Raw genomic sequence first — 23869 nt, 5'->3', positions numbered from 1 at the left:
TGTTTCTCTTTTCTTTGTGTGTACCTGCATTTTAGGTGTGGAGGCCACAGGTCCAGGCCTGGTGTCTTCCTCAGTTGCTCTCCACTTTATTTCTCGAGACAGGGTACCTTATCTTCTCAACCTTGAGGGGCACTTTATTGTTGTTGTTGGTTTGTTTTGTTTTGAAAGAGAGGGCTGATGTGTTTATTGGCCTGGAAAGAAAGGGTTGGGGGAGGTGGTGGAAGTAACCTCGACTCTTTCTAGCAGGGGCTAAGGCTCCCTTAAATATTAACATGCTAAATGGGAGACGGGGGTCCTTGCTCCAGTGGTGGGTGTCACACAATATCCTGCCCTAACAGGATCCTTGGGCTCCCGTGAGGCCTCCAAGCATGGGCTGTACTCACGGAGGGGCATTCACTTTTGTGGTCTGTTAAGCAAGCAATGCCTACGTCAAAGTATATTCTTCCAGGAGCAGAACATTGACGCAAGTGCTTCAGGCCAAACTGCACACACACAGGTCAGTCCTCTTTCCCATGAGTTTGGCAGAGCGAATTCTCCCTAACAGCACAACAGCAAGGGCAAACCGTGGTGTTGAATGAAGGAACAGGGACCAAAAATTACCTATGGAACCTGTTTGTCTCTGTGCTGCTGGGGAAGCCAAGACTCGTGGGTGGTGGGATCGCTGGGCTAAGGGTCAAGGTGACAGGGCTTCTGGGTGGCCTCTTGGTGTGACTTTCAGGCTTCCTCAACCATTGGAAGACTTGTCTCACTGGGGGAGACTCAGAGCTTTGAAGCCTTAAGAGAGGTTTCCCCTGGAGTCTTGGCAATGCTGGGGCACTTGAGAAAAACCATAGAATTCTGTGGCATTTTGTCATCTGTGACCCCATTTCACAAACACCCATTTCACGGAGTCGCCACAGGAAGTAAAGCCCGTGGCATGCAGTCACCAGCTCCAGCAGTGACAGTTATTACCAGTAAGTATCTCGACACCCCAATGTCATTGCCACTGTCTACAACCTGCCAGAAGGCTTCTCCTCAGAAAGTGTGATCATTATTAGTTTTCTCTAACTCACCAAAGCATGAGAGCCATGATATGGGTGATCCTGGGAGCCACTGACACTTTAAATTGGGACTTTTAAGTCTCTAGGCCAGAGGTCTCAAAATGGTAGTTTCAGGGCCACATATACTTACATATTTATTTTGGTTTAAACCAAAATTGACTTTTTTAATGTCTTACAGTACGAATTAGCTGGTAAAAGAAAACTAAACTGTAAAAGTATGGAAATGTTACTCAAAAATAAAGATTTGGGGTTTCCCTTGAAACATGGGAAAATCTGCTTATTTGGGCCTCAGTTCCTCCATGACGTAAACTGGGTATACCTGAGTAATGACCACACTCTTTAGGCAGGACACATGTGCTGCAGAGAGAAATCAGGTTTGTGTCCCTGTGCCTGGCCTGTCTCATCACATACTCATAATAGTCCCTGCCCAGTCACTGAGCTGCTGAGGAGGGGTGCCTGCTACAATCTGCTATCCGGTCTATCCTGTCCCCTTTATAGTTCTGTCATTTTGTGTTCTGTGGTTGTGACTCAGCGTCCTGGAGCTAACTTCCCAGCATCACGAGCTCCTCCATGTTACAGCGTTGCAGAGTGACTCCTCGGGCTGTCCTTATAGTGACCAGCAACAATAAGCCTGTCTGATTTTAGCTGCCAATCCCTGATGAGTAGAGTTTACTTACATATTTTCTTTCTCAGCGTCTGTTCCGGCTGCTGCCTGAGAAACTCAGAACCAAGCATCACTCTTGGCTTATACTCCCTGTATCATCAGCACCTTACTCTCATTACCTATCTTAGTAGGCTCCCGAGAGCCTATGAGATGAGTTATCTCATATGCCCGAGTATCACCCCACTTCCAAGGCCCCACCCAGTACCCAGCAGCTCTGATGGCCGAGAAGAGGACTTGATATCCAGCTTTTCTTTATAACAGAATAATCTTCAATAGTGAATAATCAGCAGTAAACCAATGGGTTCATGCTTTAGATTCAGAAGAATTGATTTATAGTAAATAAAACAATTCCATCTAATTCATGACTAAGGCCCAACCAAACGTTTTATAAAGAGAACTAGAATTTTTATCTATCAAGTGAGACTATCAGCCCCAGGAGTGTGAAAGGGCTTCTCTGCGTTAGACACTTAAAGCCCACCTTTGAGAGTTGCGTGGAATCATGTCTCCCTCCATCTTCACTGCTTGTTTCAATGCACTGTTCTGACTGAGGGACACGCAGTGCTGAAGTGGTCAGAGACAAACAATAGGTAAAGTGAGCTCAAACAACTCCAAAGAGCACCGAATTCACTCTTGAAATTAATTTGTGTGTGCGTGTGCGTGCACGTGCACATGTGTATGCATGTATAACCAGCTGACTGTGTGACTGAGAATCCTCTAAGAACAGTCTTCATTAAAAGACATCCATTCCTAAAATATGTTAGTTTGAAGCCGATGTGTGTGTGAGAAAGCAGACTCCCTTTCATTAAGCTTCAACAACTTCCATAAGCAGCAAGTGTGCCCTACTACCAGCAGGAAGGACAAGAGGTGTGGGGAGGAGTGAGTCCCACATGCTTGGTGTGACCTCTTAAGGGGCTTCCTTAAAGAGGTCTCGGCTTTCTCTAGTTGAGTCACTCTATTCTGGCTTTCTGACACCCTCTGACCTAGAACTCTACCAAGTCCTGGATCTTCTTGCCCTGACTCTGCTAGTCTGGATTCTTAGCTGGCCTGCCTGCCTGCCCTTCTGGCCAGTAGACCTCGCTGGCCTCTTGCTCGCTCGGTTCTTATGCCAAACTGCTCCCCAACTGTTCCCTTGCTGCTCGCTTTCCTCACCATCCTCTCCTCTTGGGATACCGTCTATTTTCACTCATGAAGACTTGCCTGCCTGGATGAGGGACTCAAGAGCTCACTTTCCAGGCTGGTTCAACTCCTGGCACAAATTCCACATTGTGCTGCTGCTGCCTAACCCTCTGAGCAGCATTTCTATGAGCCGTATCACAGGAGACATTGCCGGGGAGGAGGTAGCTAGGCAGAGTGCTTATCCTTAGGTGTGAACACATGTGTGGCAAAGCCAGCCAAGGCGGTCGAGGATCAGCTGCCACCTGGAATGGTGACGGTGCTGGGCTGAGCAGGGTTTAATGCCTCCTCTGATCCCACAAGGCATCTGCTCAGGCCCTTTAGCGCTCAGAATGCCCTTTCTTAGGACAGGATATTGCCCAATAATAGAATTTATGGTCTTTAGTTCTGAGCTGTCAATAAAGTCACAGGCTCCTGCAGAGTTCTCCAGGACAGTCTGCTAAGGAATGCTTCTCTTCCTTAGACGCAGCATTAGCTCTCAGATCCCACTGAATGTGTGAGTCTGCTCGGGGTTTCTAAGGCTTCTTTGACAGTACCCAGACCTTGGGGTTCTGTTCTGAGGTAAGGATCATTCATTTCAGGTGGCGGGTTGTAATCATACAGGCTGGTTAACCAAAGTTGTTCTCTTCTGCTTATATCTCAACAGCTACTCTAAGAAACAATAGTGCTCTCAACAGGGACTGGTAGTTATGCCTCACTCAGGAAAAAAAAAAAATCAAGCTAGACCTTCAATAGTTAATTCTCAATCCTCTGCATTTACTAACCCAGGTGCTTTGCTCTCTGCAGTAAGGAGTGATAATCCTGGCCTTTGCTCCCTTCCAAATATGACAACAGGAGTATTTAAAGGTGTTGCCTGTTTATTTAGTTCCTAAAACCTAACAAGTATAGTGCCCATGTGGTAATGCACACATATCAAATACACACCTATGCAATGTGCATGCATACCAACACATGCATGTAGCAAGTATGTATACATACAGTCATAGATGCACAAGCAAATGTCTTTTTAACAAGTACATATGCACACAGGCACAAATGTGTATATAAAAAAAATCATATGTGCACATATAATGCAAAGGCCAAGCCACCCGGCTCACTTTGGCGGGGGTTGGGGTTGGGGCTGGGGTGGGGACAGCACTATATGTCATCAACATGCTAGAACAACATTCAAAGCCTTTTTGGCTATTCTCTTCCAAATGCACTTGCTTTGTGGAGTTCAATCACTGCTCTTTTATATACCTAGCCCTCACATGTTTCAAGGGCGCTGCTCTGAGAAATCTGGGCCACCTGGAAAGGTTTTCTGAAGTGACTCCTTTATTCTTGGGAAGAGGAGAAAGGCAGATTAATCATCTATTGACTCCCCGTTCTTATTACTGGCATAAAGCCCCGGCTTTGCTAAATTTCCTCTTTGGAGCTTCCTAACAAACATACATCACCAGGAGGTGCAGATAACGATCCGAAAGATTAAGCTTTGTCACTCAAATGATAATTAAAAAGAGTATTTTAAACACACTGTAAATATACACAAGCCATCATGAAATCATCAAAACCCCACAGAGCGTGCCACCTCCGGGGTCTATAGATTACCAGGGAGAGGGATATTGATGTTAAGTCCTGCTTGTCTTGGAAGACTGTCATTAACTGTCCCAAGCTTGCTCTTAGCTGGCCACCTGAGCTAGGAGACTCGGTGGAATCTGGCCTTACATCCTAGGGTAAATTAATGGGATTTGGGCTGGGTACTTCAATATGCGTTTAATTGTGATTTCTTTCTATTCAAATCCATGACTCCTGAAATACATATTATCCCAGGAACTGCCAATAAAAACAGAAGTCAAGATTCTCTTGTCCAGCTTTCAAAAACTGATTTCATACCCATAAAAGACTTAGAGCAGATTATTTTCTTCTAAAAATTTTCATTTATAACATGTCATAAGAAGACACCAGCCCGTGTATGGTGGAGGCACCCGGTAGCATCACCTTTCACAAGAAAGAAAAGCTTGTCATCACAGTCTTATTAGGATGTCATGCGATGTTAAACTGGGGAAATATTTCTGTATATTCCAATTAGTGCAGCCATTTACTGGCACGGGCATTAGAGAAACTGCTCCTCTTTAGAAAAACCCGTTCCTCCGGGAGCCAGCCCTTTGTTTGACAACGCAGAGAGTGTTATTTAGAGATTTTAATTGCTCAGTTGATCTGTGGCTGGATCTCAATAATCAAAACAATAAAATTGTTGGTTTTTTTTTCCCTGACAACTGTAATAAAATGCGGGTGGTGGCCCGGGATGCTCGGCCTCACTGGATTGACACTGTCAGATTCTTTCATGTATCTTTTTTAGTCAGAGGCAAAAAGAGCCATTTTTCCAAAGTTAAAATACATTACTAATATCGCTAGTATCAACAAACATTCTGAATATTACTAATGTCTGCATGGGAAATCCAATCTGAATATCTGTAACATTCTATCCTGATTAGTAATAGCAGAGAGCTGCAGTCCTTAATTAAAAAGGAACTAGTCTCAGTCAGCTAGAAAAGGCCTAGTATTTCAAAAGAGGCAAATGTGGACATTTCATAAAGGAAGAAACACAAGTGGCGACAGAATAACAGAAAATGCCTCTGCCTCATTGGCAACCAAGAGAATACAGATGGAATCGCCGACACACACGCCGCTGCCACAGCCTGTGTGCACATGCGCACATCAACCTGTGCTTTCAGTACTGGGGAGGTGCAGGAAGGCAGGCACGCTCTTCGGCTGCTGGGGGATTTATGTGACCCATTCCACCCCTTGGGAGCGCATTTTTCGTGTTAAGTACCAAAAGCTTAAAAAATGGCATGTGTTGACTCAGTCATGTAATTTCTAGAAAACCATCTGAAGGTACCAAAGAACTGGGCGGAGCTTTCGGACCAGGATGTTCAGCCCAGCACTTAGCGGATGGGGTAGCTGGGTGGCCAACATCAGAGGGAAAGAGAATTAGATTAACAGCACCCCTATGCAAGGGCAATCTAGTTCCCATGAGCAAACCATGTTCCCAATATTATAAACCACCACCAACTGCAGGGGCTGCGAACCCAGCTAAGGGACATAGTACCTGCCTTAAGTGTATGAAGCCCTGGGTTCAACACAGAGCCCTGCAAAAACACTGCTCATGTGGGCCTAGTAAGAGGGGAGTGGCAGGAGGCAAGTCAGAGACTACGGTCCTAACTTTTCGTTATACTAACATATACACATTGATGCCTCAGGGTGGCAGGGCTGCCAGGGGCTTACGTGTCATACTTTCCTGGATTTTTTCAGGAACTGTTTTCAATTACCACAGATTACATCTCAGCCTAAGACAGTTAATTAGAAAAGCAAATTTAGAAATCCTGAGCACTGAAAACAGTTCCCACCATTTTCTGTGAATCATTTATCTGACTTCTAATGGACAGTTAGGGCTGAGGGAGCGTCTGGTTGGGAGGAGAGTCTAGGGGAAGCTCCGATATGCTGGATCTCACAGAAACCTGGGAAGGGCGTTTCAAAACACTTCTAAGGGTGGGATGGGAGTTAGGGGGAGCGAGCACAGAGGCCGGAGGAAACCGTCTGGTGTATTAGGTGAAGCCTCTGTGGGACACAGGACAGCCAATAGGAGAAGCACGAAGCAGACCTGATTACTTTACAGTCAATTTTGATTTTGAAATCCCACAAATGGGAACATGTTCCTTGCTCCTGTTAAAAAGAGAGATCCTCCCAGGATCCCTCCCTCCCTTTCTCTGCCCCAGAGCACAGGAGGGAGAGACCTAGGAAGCCCCTTTAAGGCAGCTACTGGCACCCATGCTGGGACCACACGGCTCCCAAATGTGACCTGACTTGGTAGACGTAGGCCTCAGGACTGTTCATTCTGAGACTGACATGAACTGTTTGCCAAAGACTCTCAGAGCAGAGCACACAGAGACTCGGGGTGTCTTGCTAATCCGCTAACTCTGTATCACCCCAGCCTCACCAGCCCCCTCTTCTGCTGGATTCTGTGTGAATGGTGCACGGGCCCTTGTGAAAGCCACCTCTGTGCTCTACTTGTAAGGCCGTGGAGGTGAGCCAGGAGGATGGAGAAGTTAAAACAGAGCTCAGGTGAGCTGGCGACTGGGCTTCTGTTTGAGCACTGACCCGGGCCTTGTGGGTTCTGTCCATGATCATGGCTGCTTTTATGCATTCTACTCCCTTTAAAAAGCTCTTCCTCCAACCATGAATGCTCTTTGTGTCTTTCTTGCTTTTTCTCCCTCCAAGTTGGAACTTTGCATTTATTTATGTTTACTTGTGTGTATGTGTGAGCATGTGTGTGCACACAGAGATCAGTGGACAAAGTGTGAGAGTCAGGGCTGTCCTTCCACCATGTGAATTCTGGGGAATGACCTTGGGTTGTCTATTGGGACATCAGGCTTGGAGGCAGGTCCTTCTACCCAGTGAGCTATCAAGCCGGCCCCAATATTGAAGAATTTTAAAAGCATCAATTTTAAGGAGTCTTAAAAAGGTTTTAAAATTTTAATGTAAAAGTTTTTATTTCTATTTATGTGCATGGGTGCTTTGCCTGCATGTATACCTATGGACCCCTTGTGTGTCTAGAAGCCACAGAGACAGAAAAGGTCATCTGATCCTCTGGAACTTAGAACTGCAGTTTCATGTTGTCCATGGGAAGAATAGCCAGTGCTTTGCTTTGTTTTGTTGTTTTGTTTGAGATAGGTTTTCTTTGTGTAGCCCTGGCTGTCCCGGAACTCTCTCTATAGACAAGGCTGGCCTTGAACCCAGAGATCTGCCTGCCTCTGCCTTCCAAGGGCTGGGATTAAAGGCATGTACTACCACACCCAGCTCAGCCAGTGCTCTTAATTGCTGGACCATCTCTTTATCTTTAATACTTGGGGATCCATGTCCAGTGGCAGGAGGTAAACAAAATGGGCAGTGCTTCTACATGCCTCAGGAGGGAGGGGCAGCAGTTCTGAAATGGGAAGCCCTTCAGGCCCCTCCCCCGGCCATGGGGAAGGCTGGTAGGCAGGAGGAGAGAGGAGGCAGCTACAGCCGGGACAAAGCGCACTCAGCAGCCAGTGTACAAGCCCATGTCTCGCAGCAGGTTTCTGAGTGTGCTTTTATTTCAGAGTTCAAGAGTTTCAAGTTGCAGCGAAGAGCCGATGTCTTCCTCTTCCCTCACTAAAGGCTGCTGTTGGTCCCAGCAGCCACCTGAGTGGAAGGAGGTTTCAGCACGGTTGCCTCGCCAACGGGCTTTCTTGGTGGAGCTTGCTGAGCCACCACGGAATGAGAGCCACCTCCGCTAGCCTTGGGAACCTGCCTAGGAAGCTTGCCCTCTGCATCGGCGGTCATAGCGGCCAGCAGAGTGTGTTGCCTTCCACTGAAGACCAAGTACATGATCCACTGCAGCTAATCAATAGGATAATGGAATGAATCAATAGGAAAGATTTTTAGAAGGTCTTAATTAAAGAAACACTTGCAGATACAAATGATGTCTTCAATCTATTGATAGTGCCAAGGTGAAGGGTTAAACACAAACAAACCATCAACTTTATTTTGCCGGCATGCCTTCCACAAGAGAGCAACCCAGCAGCCTCCTGGCCCCAGGGTTGGCCCATTAATCAGTCCCTTGTCAATTGCAATAGCAACACTGTATGGGACAATTAGTCTATGATCAAAATTTTAATTACTAAACAGCAGCTCCAAACAATGAAAAATAGGCATGGCTACCCTGCTTGGCTTTCCTTTGCTCCTAAAGCTGGGGCAGTGTCCCCTATACAAATTGCTTCTGCACTTCTGCACGCCAAGTCTCCTTCCAATGAGATGCACAGAATTAGAATAATTAAAGAAAGCCTAAATTGATGGATCCCACTTAGGCTGGGAATTCTCCAGTGGGCCTTCTGCTCAAACATGTTACATCAATATTTCTGATTCCCCCGATGGGCCTGCACAAGGTACTGGTTTAAAGAGACATCAATCTGTGATGTCAGCATTTATCTAATGAACCTTCAAAAATCAATGTCTGGGATGCTCTGTTACATGCAATCCCCCCGATTTGTCCACTCTCCTAGCTGTACGTGGCTAAACCTACAGCCATAATGACAGCAAAAGTGTGTCAAGCGGCCGGGCAGAATGGCTAGATGGGATGAGACTGAGAGGAAGGGGGTAGCTTCAACCTGGAGAAATCCAAGACATGGGCGTCAAACAGGAGAGCCATGGTGCTCTTCTCCTCCCGAGGAAGGGATCCGACTTCAGCCAAGCGCGCCCCGGGATGATCCGCTTCTTCGGATCGTGCCCTCCAAACCCACCTCTTCCTTGATGCTCCCATCAATTCCCTGCCTTGCTCCTGACAGCTTTGGTGATTTTCTGCTTCTTTTGGGCTCCTCGACTGGGGCTGCCATTTAGCTCCACTCAACAGGAGGCCATGCTCAGCTTACCCTTGTTAGTGTGTATGCACAGCCCATGGCTAGCCTTCTGCTAACAGCACTCCTTGACGTGGATAGCTTGACACCCTAACAGGCAGAAGAGAGGGCCCAAGTTTGTTTCACTTCTTTTTGCTTCTTTCAAATAAATTGGCTTGAACTGGCTGCCACGAGGTTGAGCTACTTCAAATGCATAACTCGGGTGACAGCATGCCAGTCACAAGGCCAGGGTTAGGCCTGCCTCTCGCACGCACACGGAATCTCCGCTTTTGTTTGCTTCTCTTCTCTCTCTCTTGACCAGAGGAGTCAGCCTTGAGAGCGAGTACGGAGCCTGGGCGGTAAGATGCGGACGGAATGTGCCTCTGACTCCTGTCTGTCTCCCTCAGTGCGGCTTTCTGCAGCCTTGCTCACTGACTTTGAGTCCAATTAAGCTACAATGAAAGGTACCATGATTTCATTTGCTCACATCGTCATGTTTCAGAGGTTCAGTAGCCTGAGAAATGTTCGCTGTCTCTCATTAAGCAGGTTCTGGCAACTGTGTGAAGTCTCTAATTTTGCTGCTTTTCCCACTGTATTCAGCCCTGAAGATGGCTGCCTGTGGGGAGACTCCATGCCAGGCTCCATGTTAGAAAGGCCATCCCACCTTACAGATAAAATATTGCTTGAGAATGTCAGACTCCATGACAAACATGAGGTGTTCTGAGGATTTCTGTCAGGTCTCCAGGGCTTCCTCAGGAGGACACTTTAGCTAGGAGGTTCAAGGGTGGACAGGCACATTCCATGCCAGAGGACTCTGAATGGATGGAGTGATCATATTTACAGAACCCAATAAAGATTTCCAAGGTGTTTATTGAAGTAAACAAGCAAGCAAACAAACAAAACAGTTCTTACTTTAAAAGCCTTGACGAAAAAAATCTGTTTCCATTTGTTCGAGAATAAATCACATTTTAAATTGCATTAAAGAATGCTATATAAAATGAGGTTGACCAGGGAAGTGTGGTGTGTGTGAAACAGCAGAACAGTCAATGGAGCCTTGCTTGGGTTTCTGGAGGATCAAACAGAAAAATAAGACAAAGTGACCCAGAACCCCAAGCCTGCCCGGTCTGTGGACTATGATTATGTTGTCACAATCCCCACTATGCTCTGCAAGTGCCAGAATGGCAGCTGCCATTTACTGACTGCATCCTTCTAGGTACCAGGCACTGGGTTAAAACGCGTACACACACCATCTCATTTAATCCTCTCCAAAACCCATATTCCAGATGAGGACTCTGAGGCCCAGAGAAAAACGTGGATGGCAATAGAAAAAGCCAAAACCAAGCCTAACTCTGAAGTCTAACTCTGAAGCCCTTGTCCTAAGCGCACCATACTCTGCAGTTGGCGGCAAAGGCTGGTGCAATCCCCACCACAGTCCCAAAATGAAAACTGGCAGGTGCACGCTGATAGAGTCATGTCCGCTCTGTGTCCCTTGGGGTGGAGATTAGCATGGCCACCGAGTTAGTTAGTTTCCACCCTGGCTAATGCATTCATTCCGGTGGACAGGGATCTTCTGCCGGCCCAGCCTTACTAATCTTCCCACTTCCAAAAATACTGCCGGTGAGCAGCGGGGATTTGTTTTCTACTAGCAAAAGAGGAGGCCCAGGGAAGAGAGACAATCTGGTTGGTCACTTAACACAGGCAGTGCAGGCTGCATGCTGGCTGCTCTTGGGAAAATTCCAATTTCCAGCGCTGTTTGCTTTATGTTTGACAGTAGTCTCCGCAGCAAGCTTACCCCAGCGCTATGCCACACCCTTCCTTCCCAGGACTACACATCCAGATTATCATCACAGAACTACCAAGGCCTCTCTCTAAGTGGTAAACACCTGGCTCTTTTGAAACACCTACTGATCTCATCTGACACTGCAGAGGCAAAACATGGAACGTTCGTAGGCCCAGGTGGTGAGAAAGGTCTCATCTGGTTGAGAACTGAAGGTCACAGAGGCCCTGGGTCTGGCTGACTATGCCAAACCCCCGAATCCTAGAAGATTAAAATGTAATCAGAGTTCTTCCTCCTACCTCAGGGACACAAGATCTAACATTCCTTTAAAAAAAAGAGAGAGATAAGTTTAATTAATGTATGCATAAAAATAGCCATGGTAAAAAAAAATGCTTTCATTTTCCTGGGTAATTTTTCGGGGAGTGCATGCATATGGTTGCTGTTATTGCTTGAAAGATAGAAAGATGCTTAAGCCTGCAGCAGTCAAAGGTTTACAAGACGAGGGCTGCTGCTCTCTGCCTGGCCCCGGGAAGGGTGTGATGAACACGATCTGAAATCAATATCAGGGAACAGTTACTGCATCTCAATATTATTTGCGGAGATGGGCTTCTGGGAGGAGAGCGGGTAAGAGAGATATGTCAATAGCTTTAACGAAGCACTCCACAGCCATGCACAAAGGGAGGTCAAATAACTATCAGCCGACCAATCCCAATTGTAAGTAGTAAAAATGATAAAATCAATATTATTAAATAAAAAGTTAGCACCGCTATTGAACCCTCTCATGATCTTGGCAGAGCCTGGCTGCAAACGAAGGAGGCCCTTTTCCCATCTCTTTGCTGGTAAGCGGTGACGACGGTGAGCATCCGCACCCAGGAATTTTTCACCTGTACACTGAGCCGCAGGAACCGCTAGGAACCAGTGATCCTTGCCAGTCCTGGTCCCACAGCTGGGCTGATCGCTTTGAGCTGGGTTTTGCCTCTCTGTCCTTCTGGGTGGCAGAGGCTGGACTAATTCAAGGCTCTTGAGGAACAAAGAAAGGACCTGCTTGGTGTCCTTGCCAATCTCAAGATTTAGAAATTTATCAGAAAAAAAAAAATCATGGTGCTGGGGTCGAGGACAAGGGCATTTCAAGAGCAGAGGACTGACCTGCCCTCCTCAGTAGAGAGGTAGTCTCAAAGCCAAAGGCTGTGTTCTTCCCTGCTGCGGCTAATCCTGACTCTGAAAGTGATATGCAGACAGGTACCGAGAAACAAACATTTAGAAAAAGACTGGACAGTCAAAAATGCCCTAGCCCTGCCTATAAGAAGGGGAAATTAAAAAAAGAAGAAGAAGAAAGAAAAAGAAACAAAACAAAACAAAACGAAAGAATGTCTAAGAGCAAGTAGCAGGCAGCCGGTGGGCGAGGCGGCATGTGCTGCTCTGACCCGCATTTAAACACACAGCTGCTTAGCCTTTCGAGCACCAAAAGTTGGCTCCGTGTTTACATTTCATAGAAGCTACTACAGAGAGTAAACAGGAACCTTTGGTGAATTATTTAGCATACAAATAAGCCAGCAAGGAAGACTAAGTAAGCGCTGTGAACTAACTGGATTGAAATATTCCTCTGTAAATAACCCTCCAATCTGGCGCTTTCACGTACAAATACTACATGGAACATTAGACACAACTAGCTTCTAGGGATATTTAGGCTCACTAGAGAGCAATTTTTATGTCTACTGGCATCTGTGGGTAGTGATATGGACTGACTGTTAATATAACCAACATAAAATTTATGTGAACACTCACTGAAATAGCAGCACACTGTCAGACAGCTGGTGGCTGATGCGGAGCACATGCGGGTTTTATATGCACTGCGTAAACTAACCTTTGCAATAAAGATTTAGCAGGTTTATTAGTTTAGGAAATCGCTATAATTAAGGATAATTCATAATGGCCGCTTATCCACTCTCCAGCAATAGCTCGCTTAATTTAGGCTCCATTTCTTTGAGCCATAAATAAGTGAGCTGCTATCTTCTGCACAGATGTGGCATTCAACCTGTTCATGTTGGCTGGTTTTTTGCTTGTGTTTTAATCACAAGCATTAGTAGGTGAGGCTATAAAAAGCCCAAGGTTTGAAATAAAATTAGCAAGGGCTGCACTGGCAAAGTTTATTTTTATCTCCTAGCTTCCTTCCCCCCTCAAAAACAACCTCAGCGCCAAAGATCTAGCCTCCCCTTCCAGAGGTAAGAGCGATTACAAACAAATAATCCTTTAAAGTGTGCTAAAGGGGCTTTCATTTTAAAATCCAAGGAGAGGGAACGTGACAGAGCAATAACGTTAATGAAGGCCAAAGAAATATGAGCGTGACCTCTCTACAGTATTTCCATTTAACTGCGCATGTAATTAAAGCCTGACCTTTGCAAGTGCAGCACACATCGGCTGTGCGGGGCTGTGTGGCAACTTCCCCTGTGATCCGAGCTCCTCTGCAGGGAGACGGGGGACATTTCCACAGTGCAGTGCTGTCTCCTGCCTTCAGGATTGGCCAGGACGCACGGTCACGCGCTTGCTCCCTGTTCCACGGATGGGGATACTCGGTGCTGCCTCTTAGCTACACCTGATGCTCTTCCTGCACACAGCCTCTGACTCTTCCTGCCAGTAGGCATTTTCTGCAGACACCCAGGGCATGAGTCAGCACAAGGTAGCCAATGCCCAAACCCAGGCCCGGATTCTACACCGAACTAGCTGGTAAGTATGCATTAGACATGGGGCAAGCATTCCTTGGCCTGGTTTGAGCAGTCTGCAAAGGGAAGCTTACCCCTCATGCATCTCCCCCAGGGAACTGCAGTGTGATTGACATGGGAATTTGGAGTCATATTAAGAGTGAAGCTATATAGAGACTTAAGATTCGCTTTGTTCTTGAGATTTTCATGACTGTGGAGTTAATCCTGGTGTAATGGGAAGAGTGTTGGTCAAAGAGTCAGAAGATCGGATGTAGTCTGAGCTGTGTCACTCACAGCTACCCTGTCCCCCAAGAGACAGTTAGCCTCCCTGCATTTCAGGGTTCCTGTGTGCAAATGCAGACATTAGTACCTGAGCACCTTCTTTGGGGGCTATTGTTAAAAATCCAGAGGAACGATGCTGACAGCTACTTTCTGGGAGAGTATAAATTCCATGGCGTGTTCCACCCTACTCACTCACTGCAGGTGACGCCCCAGGCCTCGATTCCCCCCCCCCCCCCGAAAGTGGAGCTACCTTGCCCACTCACTGTGCTGACAGGACAGAGAGAAGCGCTGTGCACAAGCAACCAGCTAACTCACAAGGGGTGTACCCTCCAATCTGTCCCCCTGACAGCTCCCAAAAGTCCTCAGAATCACTCAGACCAGAGGGGCAAGGACTTGGAGCAGAGACGGAATCTCAAGTATACATGGGAAGTATAAAAATTGCCTTGAGTAGCTGGATCCAAGAGAACCATGGAGGGAGGGTCCATACCGGCTCAGAGTTCTGGAAGGTTTGGCTCCCTAGGCTTGTGTAGAACATCCCTGTGGGTGTGATGAGTGGAGGCGGTGGCTGCCCTCCTCGTGGGGGACAGGAAAGCATAGTGCACGGGGACATACTTGGCATCAAGCACAATCTCCATAGGCCAGTCCCCAGTGACCTACGTCCTCTGCCTAGACCCCACCTAATAAAAGTTTCCAGAACCTTCCAAGCATAGCTTCACAGGCTAGACACTTAAGTATTCAGTACAGGCGTCTATGGGAGTATCTGTGTGTGGCCACTTCATGCTCACATTACAACAGGTGTGATGCTGTGGTCCTAAGAAAGGGCAAAAAGAGTCACTTTAAACAATTGCATCTTTCTCTGAAATACCTTTCCTATTCTCTGAAAGGCACTAAATGCAACTCAGTTTCCTCCACCAGCAGTCTCACCTGGGGAGGAAGAACAAATTGGCCCCAGAGCCTTGTACCTGTCTACCAGGAACGCCTCCCTCAAAGCATTCTCATTGACAGGTTGAGATTGGAGCTAAAATGGAAGAAATGGCAACATTTAACACTTTTTATTGATAAATACCGGTCCTCAGTGTTCACTACCACAGGCACGCGTGCACAAGACAGCAGCAGCCGAGGGACAGGTAGTCTAGTGTTTGGTGTTGGTGGCAACAGCGTGCTAGCTCTGTCTGTCCTCAGTGTCTTTGCCTTGGTGACCCAACGAGAGTGGCCAACGAGAACAGGTGGGAGTGAACACAGCTCCTTGTCTGCCAGTCTAAGGAAATGCATGGTCAAGGCCGCCTTCTTACTCCCATTTCGGAGGACGGGGCCCCAAGAAGCAATGTGACCTTAGCTCCTGAGTTAATAAAAACACGACCTGCCGGTTACCTGCCGGTCTTACCTGTCACCCCTGGTGGCAAGTGGCTGACCCTCTTTTTAATTCATGTTGAGGCTTATTTAATCAGCTGTGCACTGGGAGATTTATAACCCATTATGAAAGTGTTCTTGGCAAAATCAGACTCTAATGCCGGGGGAGGGTAAAATGTTCCCAATATATGGGAGCAAGTGGGGTCAGGCAATAGCGGAGCCCTTCTCCAGTCCCATGCTCACACCAAAAGTATTAGCCCAAAATGAGGAACATATTTATCTGGAAAATCTTTTATTCTTTTAAAATAGTTTCCTTCAGGAGTCAAAGTTCATGGGAACATTTACCCAGTCTGGTGCACAAATTGACATCGTTAATAAGGCTTCTTGAAATTCAGACTTTAAATCACAGAATGGTAGGGTCAAAACAAGCCACAGCAAGAACTCAGGGTCAAACAAATAATGCTTTCACTGCGACTGAATCACTTCAACACATTTTCAGAAGAAGAAGAAGAAGGAAAAAAAAAAAACAAAACCCTAGAAAGGAGAAGGCTGGGGTTTTCTGAAGCAACACCTGGCTCAGCTCACCGCACAGCATCTGGAGGAAGTAACACTGGGGCCCAGGACAGCAGGAACAGGCCAGCTTCACGCCATCCTTCTGGAAGAGACAGAGCTCCCCAGGGCAAGTGGCCTATGTTAAAGTTCCAGGTAAAGCCAGGCACATAGGGCCAAAGCAAGGGCATTTCCACGGTCAGGGCAGGAGACAGAAGAGAGAGCAGAGACAGAGAGAGGGGACTTGCCTGGCAAAAAAAAAAAAAAAAAAAAAAACAAAAAAAAACAAAAAACAACCCAGCTCCTTACTATAATACCCCCATCCCCCGTATGAGCTTAGCAGGGCCTGGTAGCATATACCTGTAACCCTGGCTACTCGGGAAGATCCCAGGTTTAAGGCCAGTCTGCCCAACTCAAGTGAGACTCTGTCCAAAAATGAAATGAATAGAGGGCTGGGAATGTACCTTAGTGGCAGGCAAGGCGCTTGGCATAGCACGTGTACACCCACCATCTTCCTACGGCTGCCATAGAGCAGATGCTAGCCTCATCCTTTGTGGCCACTCTCACATCCCACCCGCTGCCAGGATCCAGGACCGTCCCACTTGAAGCTTTTGGATTCAGACACAATTATGCTTGCTCTGGGGTCAGAGTGCTCTTTCTGATGAGAGGGAAGCAAAACCTCTAGTGGCTGTTCCAGTTCCCGGCCTGTCTAGATCCCCGTGGGTGGGGACAGAGCAGGTTCCACCTGGTTCACAGCTCTCCAGGAAGACCCTATCAACACGACCAGAGGTTCGCTATTAACTAAAACAAAGATGGCGTACTTTTGCCTGATACCAGGGACTCTGACACTGTGGTGTGTGGTTCATCTCTGTAGCCTGAATGGGAGATGGCAAGTCAGGCAGTGCCCCCATATGAATTCCTCCTGCTGAAGCAAAGTGTATTCCACTCAGCATGGCAAACTGTCCCGGCATGAAGATAAACTCGAGGATCCCTGCTTCTGCCTGTCCTTTGCCTGCTGTCCCCAATGTCAGCAGCTTCACAGTAATACTGTCTGTCTGCACAACCCAACTCATTTGATTTGCAGATGGGGACCCCTATTGGTATGAGAAAAATCCCAGGAAGAACGGAAACCAGCCAGCACTTCTTAACCAAGTGTGCCTGAATGTACCAATGAACAGAGCAGCACCCACGGTTCCACGGTGGAAAACAGAGACACAGCCTTCAAATGCTCTTCTCTTCCACCGCATCACACACACACACACACACACACACACACACACACACACACACGCTCAGGAAAGCCACCCCCGGGCTCTGGAGTTAACCTCTCCCGACACCCCAGGGGCAGGCACGTGAGTGCGCACGCCCACTTCACTGGAGCAAGCTGCGGTGTTACCAGGGTGGCAGTCCATCTCCTCGCTGACAGATCTCCGTGTTGGGCAGGATTTCCAATCCTTCATGACTATCTATCTGTCACCGCAGGTGAGTGGTGGCACTCAGCCTGATCCCCAGCCACTTTCACAGTTACTTATCTGTCTTTATGGATTCATCCTGTGTGTCAAGCCAGCGCATAACAGCATTACTGTCAGGGTGACAAAACTGTCCCCAGAGTGCCACAAATGATTCTCTCTCCTTATGGCTGCTAGCAGACGGAACAGCGACAGTACCTCCTCACTCATCCCTCTCCCGCTCTCCCCGGGCCCACATCTCCTGCAGGTAGAGCTGGCTACTGATGGGTGTGACTGAGAGGGGAGAGGGGGCGGGCTCTCCGTGAGGACCCAAGCTTTTGTCACTCTCTCTTGGGTGTGTCCCTGACATGTTTGGATGCTTGGTGCAGTGAAAGGGAGATCCCCCTATTCATGTTCCTGTCTCCCCCCCCCCCACCCCAACATGCGCTATACAGTGAAGGGATGGAGGCCTGGGAACTGCTAACCCTGTAAATCCCAACAGCGGTGGCAAGCTGAGATGTTTAGCGTCCTCATTACTGGGGACAGGAATACCAACTGGAACTAATAGTAAATAAGATTCAAGAGCACTTTGGTTTGCCAGATGATTTGTAATCATTTTGATGAGTTGACTGCTTCGAAAATAACATCTCATTTCTTTTCTGTTTTTTAAATGGAGCCCGGGTTCCGTTTTTCCTCCGTGGCCTTCCTTCAAAATGTAATTTTGACAGCCAATGTGGATGCCTGTGGCCATGTTCCTCGGAAGGAAGGGGTTTTGCTTCTTCTTTATTTTAATTCCACAACAGCATGGAAAACTAACACATCAGGGAGAAGCCGGAAACTGTACTGGCGCCAGGCGAGGATGCTACTGTTAGGAGCGGCTGGTCCTGGGCCGGGGATAAGATCATTTCCCAGGCTTGCCCAGCATGGCTGTCTAATGCCACTCAACAGTTTCACAGATCCCCCGGACTCGGGGTCAGTGGAGCTGAGAGGGCAGGCACGTTGTACTTGGGGGCTCCACTAAGTGTTGGGAAAGTAGGTACTCAACAAGACACCATTTGCCAGGTGAGGCTGGGATGAAGGTGGGTTGGAAGGCTTGGCTTCCCCTTTGGAAGGTCAAGTGAGACGCAAGAGCATGTGTGCAGGTGCACACCCACAAACATACCTGCAGTTCAGGCATGCCTCTAACTCAGCTTTGCCCTCACCCCAGTGAGGCTTCGCTGAGGTGTGTTTTTTTTTTTTTTTTTTTTTTTTTTTTAAATAGGTTCAAGCTGATTCCTGACACTGGGAAAACAAACCTAAAAGCAATTTAGAAAACACCTGCCCGTGAAGTCAGATGGCAAAATATCTAAAGCTTCTCTGGAAATCTGTGACCTCAGAGGCTGACATGGTTTGATGGGAAATTTAATGTAATAGGCTGCGAAAGCCAAGAGGCCTGTTGTCAGCAATGAAGTCTGAAAGTTAGCAGAATTAATAACGCTGTACAATGGAAGAGCCCTCAAGGGACAAGGCTGCAGAACCAGGGCAGTGGGGAAAAATGACTTTTGAAGTCATTTCACTATGACATTCTGTCATCACTGCTAAACGGAAATAAAAAATCGTCCGAATCACCGTGTGTTTCTTTGTGTGTCCTTCCCTTATCTAATATAAAGTAATAACACCCCACCCAGGCTGGGCAGGGACCCTCAAGGGATTCCTAGAGCTCCATTTTGAATGGCTAAATACAATCAGAATAAATGCAAGTGGGAGTCTGTGCAGCAGAGAGGGATGCCTGGGCGGCTGCCCATCGAAAGCCAATAAATCTCAATGCTTCAACAAGAGATGAAAATGGTTATCTCATCATTGCAGTGCTGGGGTGAGATCCTCTCTGAGCCAGAGTATTTTTATAGATGATTTATGTCTGCGAAGGATAGTTATTTAGCAAAATGGCAGATAATGATGAATAGAAAGGCAACATGAAGAGCAGCAAGGGAGTGGCGCTTCGCAGCCGCCACGGCCCAGACCAAATACCTCCATAAAGTACGTGCCAGGGATAACTGCCACAATACTGAAACTGGCGTCCCTCGCCACCGGCAGGGACGACGCACAAATGAGCAAGTCTCATTCTGCAAGTGCGCACAAATGAGCAAGTCTCATTCTGCAAGTGCCTGCTCTTTGTTGTTCTAGAATGCATTCCCTGGGAGTCTGCTAATTTTCTCAAAAGCATACTTTGTATCTGTAGAGGAGCAGGCATACCTCGGAGCCAAGTTCTAGCACAGCCTCTCCTTTAGATCCTGCTTTAGATCCTGCTTCAGTCCCTTACCCTTCTAAACCTTAGTTTCCCCATCTGTGAAATGGAGACAATAGTGTGAGCGGCTGACCTTTGTGAGAATTAAACAGGATCATCCATAGTGAGTGCGCTTACCACGATGGTGGGCTTTGAGTTACTGCCGCACCATGGCCATTCTCCTGAGACAAGCCTCCTGGAGAATTATTATATTTTCATTTTGTCTGCCCTCTCCACTAGCCGCTGCCTTCTGCTGAACCCAGAGTGAGAGTCCTGTAGTTCACTGGCTAGGCTGGGGCCAGCACCCACCCAGCTTGATTTCTGACTGCTCTGTCATCTCAGTCCTCAATTCTCAAGGCAAAGGCAATGGACGCATTATCGAGCAAGGGGAGAAGCCAGGAACAAAAGAAATTATTCATGGAGATACAATGGAAAGGAAGTCTGTTTTAAAAAGAAACAGAACTGAGTTTTTGGAGCCTTTGAATAAAAGATAAGTTGACTGTACCCAGAATGTCAAAATGAAATAGAAGGAGAACCTTTTTTTTTTTTTTTTTTTTGGTACTGAAGCACTACACAAGGAAAAACACTAATTACAGTTTTAAATGTCCAAAACGCCATGTCCACCAAAAGCCCGCAGCTCATTAGTACCAGTAATTAACTTTACAACTGTCAACACAAACAGCACACGGGCTGACAGATAGAGAGGAGCTCCGAGGGTGCTAATAAATCCGGAAATAACAACTTGACACACAGATGCACAAAGGATGCAGGTGATAAAGAAATGTTGACATCAAATCTAATTATCTTCCAAACGGCCAACTACAGCCCAAGCCGCAGTAATGCTCAGTTACTGCTACTCAAGAGCCCCACTGGCACAGGGCTTAACCACCGCCTACAACCGAGCGTTTACAGCCCTTGTCAGAGCTAGCGAGGACAATATCAAACAGGAAATTATGAGTGCCATGACCCCTCCAAGTCAAAACTCCAGTGATGAATATGGGCTCAGCAAGGCATGGCAGATTACCCCCTCACGAGTTCTAAAGCCGGGATGATATATGACATTTTTATCAGGCGCTTTCTCAGGAATGTCACCAAGAGGGAAAATAAAGGCCCCGCAAAGAGCCGACTAGGTGAATTATGCAACTGTAATTGCCGATCATAACCTGATATGAGTTGAAATTGCTCTGTTTTCATATTGAGATAGCATAAAATTGTCGGGAAATGCAATGGCGCCTTAATGTGGGCTAGATGAGTCTAATATTCTGATCATTTTTCACTCGGCTGCAAGGTAAATCGAGCTTCCTTAACGCAGCCACTGTGGCCCAGGGCAATCGAGGGGCCCAATTTTACACTTGAATTGAGCAAATATGTGTAAACTACGATTTTTCATATTTTCTGCATGCATAAGAAGATGAAACATCTTTATCATCCGTATTGTCTGGCTGAGCTTATACAAAATATTAGTTTATCTCTCCTACTTGGTTCATGCCATAAGCAAGGCACATAGATCTGAGGGACAGGCAATATCCCATATATAAAACAAGTCCATCTTTTATGCGGCCTCATCTCACACATTCTCCTATTTAAAGCAACTACAAAAATCCACAACAAAAATCCATGCAGTGGCGGTGTGCAAAGGGAGGATTCTTTTTACGGGAACATAAAAAGGCCCTAAACACAAATGTTTTTCTGTTGTCGTATTTGTGCAGGGGATTGGGGAGAGCCATCTTCCTGGATGTCTCTCTTACACTGTGTTCTCTGTCCACTTACAACAGGCAGCATCTTACTCTTCTCTCACTGTGGCCTGCCTGCTTTCTTCATCCTTGGAGGCCAAGGGAGCCGTCTTCAGTGTATTACCGAGCCTCTGTGGTGCCTGGTCCTGTGTCTGGGCTCTATTCTGCTGAGGATGGAGTGCGCATGGACAGAAGAGCTGCCTTTTACATCCATCCGCAGGTTCTATGTCAGCCACACCACAGGTACCTGTGCAGGGAAGCCTCTGTTTACAGGGAATGAGACCCTAAAAAGTGGGTCTGGTAAACAGACCATCTCAAAGGTCCCTAAGGAGATGTGGCTTTAGTACTGTGATCTCCTGAAGACCGACCATCCATTGACTAAGGCTTCTTGTGTGGTGGGTCTATCTGCATGGCATCCATCTGCAGACGGATGTAGCCTCGCCCAGAGCATGAGTCATCCCAACCCACTGCGTTAATCCTGCGGGCCAGGCTTGGTAGGAGGTAGGAGTAGGGAGAGATCAGGAATTCAAAGTCATCATTAGTTATGCAGAAGGTTTTAGGCTACCCTGAGCTACATGAGATCCTGTCTCAAAAAAACAACACAACAAGTTAATTCTATGTCTTATTTCCCCTTTATTATTTTAGTAATTAATGGATCAGTCTACCTTTTCTTTTCTTTTCCTTTTTAAACTCATGCATCTATTTTGCCATACTAGGTATCTGGGTATTGAGCACAGTGCCCTTGTACTTGTGAGGCGTTCCCTCTACCACTAAGCTATATTGCCACCCATGTCCCTTTAAAAACCAACTGCTGGATTCTATCAAGAGACCCCTAGGATAGAGTGTGAGTGACAGAGACCAGGGAAGAGTAAAGAAAACTGACAGGCAGGACAGAGTCGCTCACATTAAGTCAGGATCAGCACCAGAGTTTTAGAGCCAACGGTGGAGAATGTATTCAGGTGCTCTCTGTGCTGTAGGCACCGCTCAGCTTGTCCTGGAATGAATACAATGTGGACCAGTGTTTAAACTGAAAGCTAGGCTGGGCACGGGACAGGGAAGGAAGAAGTGCTGTGATGGAGAGCCTATAAGACGCCCTGGTCAGTGTGATGACTGCTAGTATCCTAGGCTGCTGCAGCACTGTGTGCTCACTGTACCTGCACGGACCTGAGGAACTGTCTGTGCGCCCCTCACCCTGTCATCTCTGTCTCAGACTATAAGCTCCTTGAAGGCATGGACCCTGCTTTATCACTGAAACTCAGTACTTAGCACAGCCCCTGGTTGGCAGTCAATGAATAGCCACACATGGATGAGTTGATGCATGCTCTAACTGGCTAGTGTGTTTATTATTGGATGTTCCCTGACAAGTAGTTGCTTAAATGAACAGGGGATCATCACCTGGCAGCTCCCATGTACATTTGGGGCCTGGATGCTTCTGTTTCGGGGTTCCCGTCAATATACAGTCACAGTATGAGCGAGGGCTTCTCCCATCTGCTGCTTACCAAATGACAAGTTCCCTTACAGTGACTGCTCCAGGCAGAGTGTTGGCAAGTGAGCACATATGTCTCTTGCGGTTCACTGGAAGGGACTCACCAAGTCTGGCTCACGTTAACAGGGATGGACGGATACAGACTGTGAATGGCAGGGACTAGAGGTCATCAGAGGCCGTCTTTGGCTGACTACCACTGTCAAGTCCTAATGGTTCCATCCAGCCTATATTTATTGGGTGCCTTCTGTGTGATACATGCCCCGTGCTGAGTGCCAGAGTACACCACTCAGTGAAAATAAGCGGTGGTTTGCGCCTCTAATCCCAGCACTCGGGAGGCAGAGGCAGTCGAATCTCTATGAATTTGTGCCCAGCCTGGTCTACGGAAAGAGTTCCAGAATAGCCAGGGCTATCCAGAGAAACCCTGTCTCAAAAACAAACAAACAAACAAACAAAAGAACTGTGAGCCAAAATCATTCCTTTCCTCCCTACGTTGCTCTTGGCAGGGTATTTTTCTCACAGCAACAGGAAAAAAAAAGACAACTTAGTTTTCAAAGTACATAAGGCCCCCAATGGCACAGCACTCGAAGCCTAATCTGGAAGCTGGGTATTAAGCAACTGGACTGTGAGGGGTACTGAGGGTACTGAAGGTGAGGAGGGACTGGAAACGGGGTTGCACAGAGGAACTGCAGCTCAGAAATAGTTAAACTGGGTCACTGGTTACTTGGCAGAATGTGCTGTGACTGTGTAAAGTCCCTTTAGCCTCAGTGTAGAGCTACACACTGTCCTCACAGCCACTGCGCTGCTGCAGGCAGGGGTGAACACTGTACACGCTGAGGTGGGTATTTCCTTTTGTGCAGTCGGAACTTTAGGCGTGGAAAGCAGAGCTTCTCTCAACTGCACGGGGACGACTTTGGATCAAACACCCGAATCCTTTAGGTAAATGAGTCATGGGTAGAGACAGGAAATCTGCTTTTTGAGCCCTAACAATCTCTTTCTAATCACTAGAAGGTGGT

General features: G+C 47.1%; 1 protein-coding gene and 1 long non-coding RNA gene across 3 annotated transcripts in view; one reads left to right on the top strand and one right to left on the bottom strand.

The window, feature by feature from the left end:
* Nucleotides 1-23869, bottom strand: part of Fto (FTO alpha-ketoglutarate dependent dioxygenase) — a 350246-nt gene that overhangs the window by 25173 nt on the left and 301204 nt on the right. The gene's annotated exons all lie outside the window — the stretch shown is intronic.
* On the top strand, nucleotides 13223-19024 carry LOC115031759. Its single transcript, XR_003837422.1, has 3 exons — nucleotides 13223-13268; nucleotides 13562-13770; nucleotides 18636-19024. It is a non-coding gene; the product is annotated as an uncharacterized LOC115031759 (long non-coding RNA).

The sequence above is a fragment of the Mus caroli genome, chromosome 8 (genome assembly GCF_900094665.2).
Source record: "Mus caroli chromosome 8, CAROLI_EIJ_v1.1, whole genome shotgun sequence".
In the NCBI taxonomy this organism is placed as follows: Eukaryota; Metazoa; Chordata; class Mammalia; order Rodentia; family Muridae; genus Mus; species Mus caroli.
The sequence above is the reverse complement of the archived record's forward strand: the minus strand, read 5'-3'. Positions and strand labels throughout refer to the sequence as shown.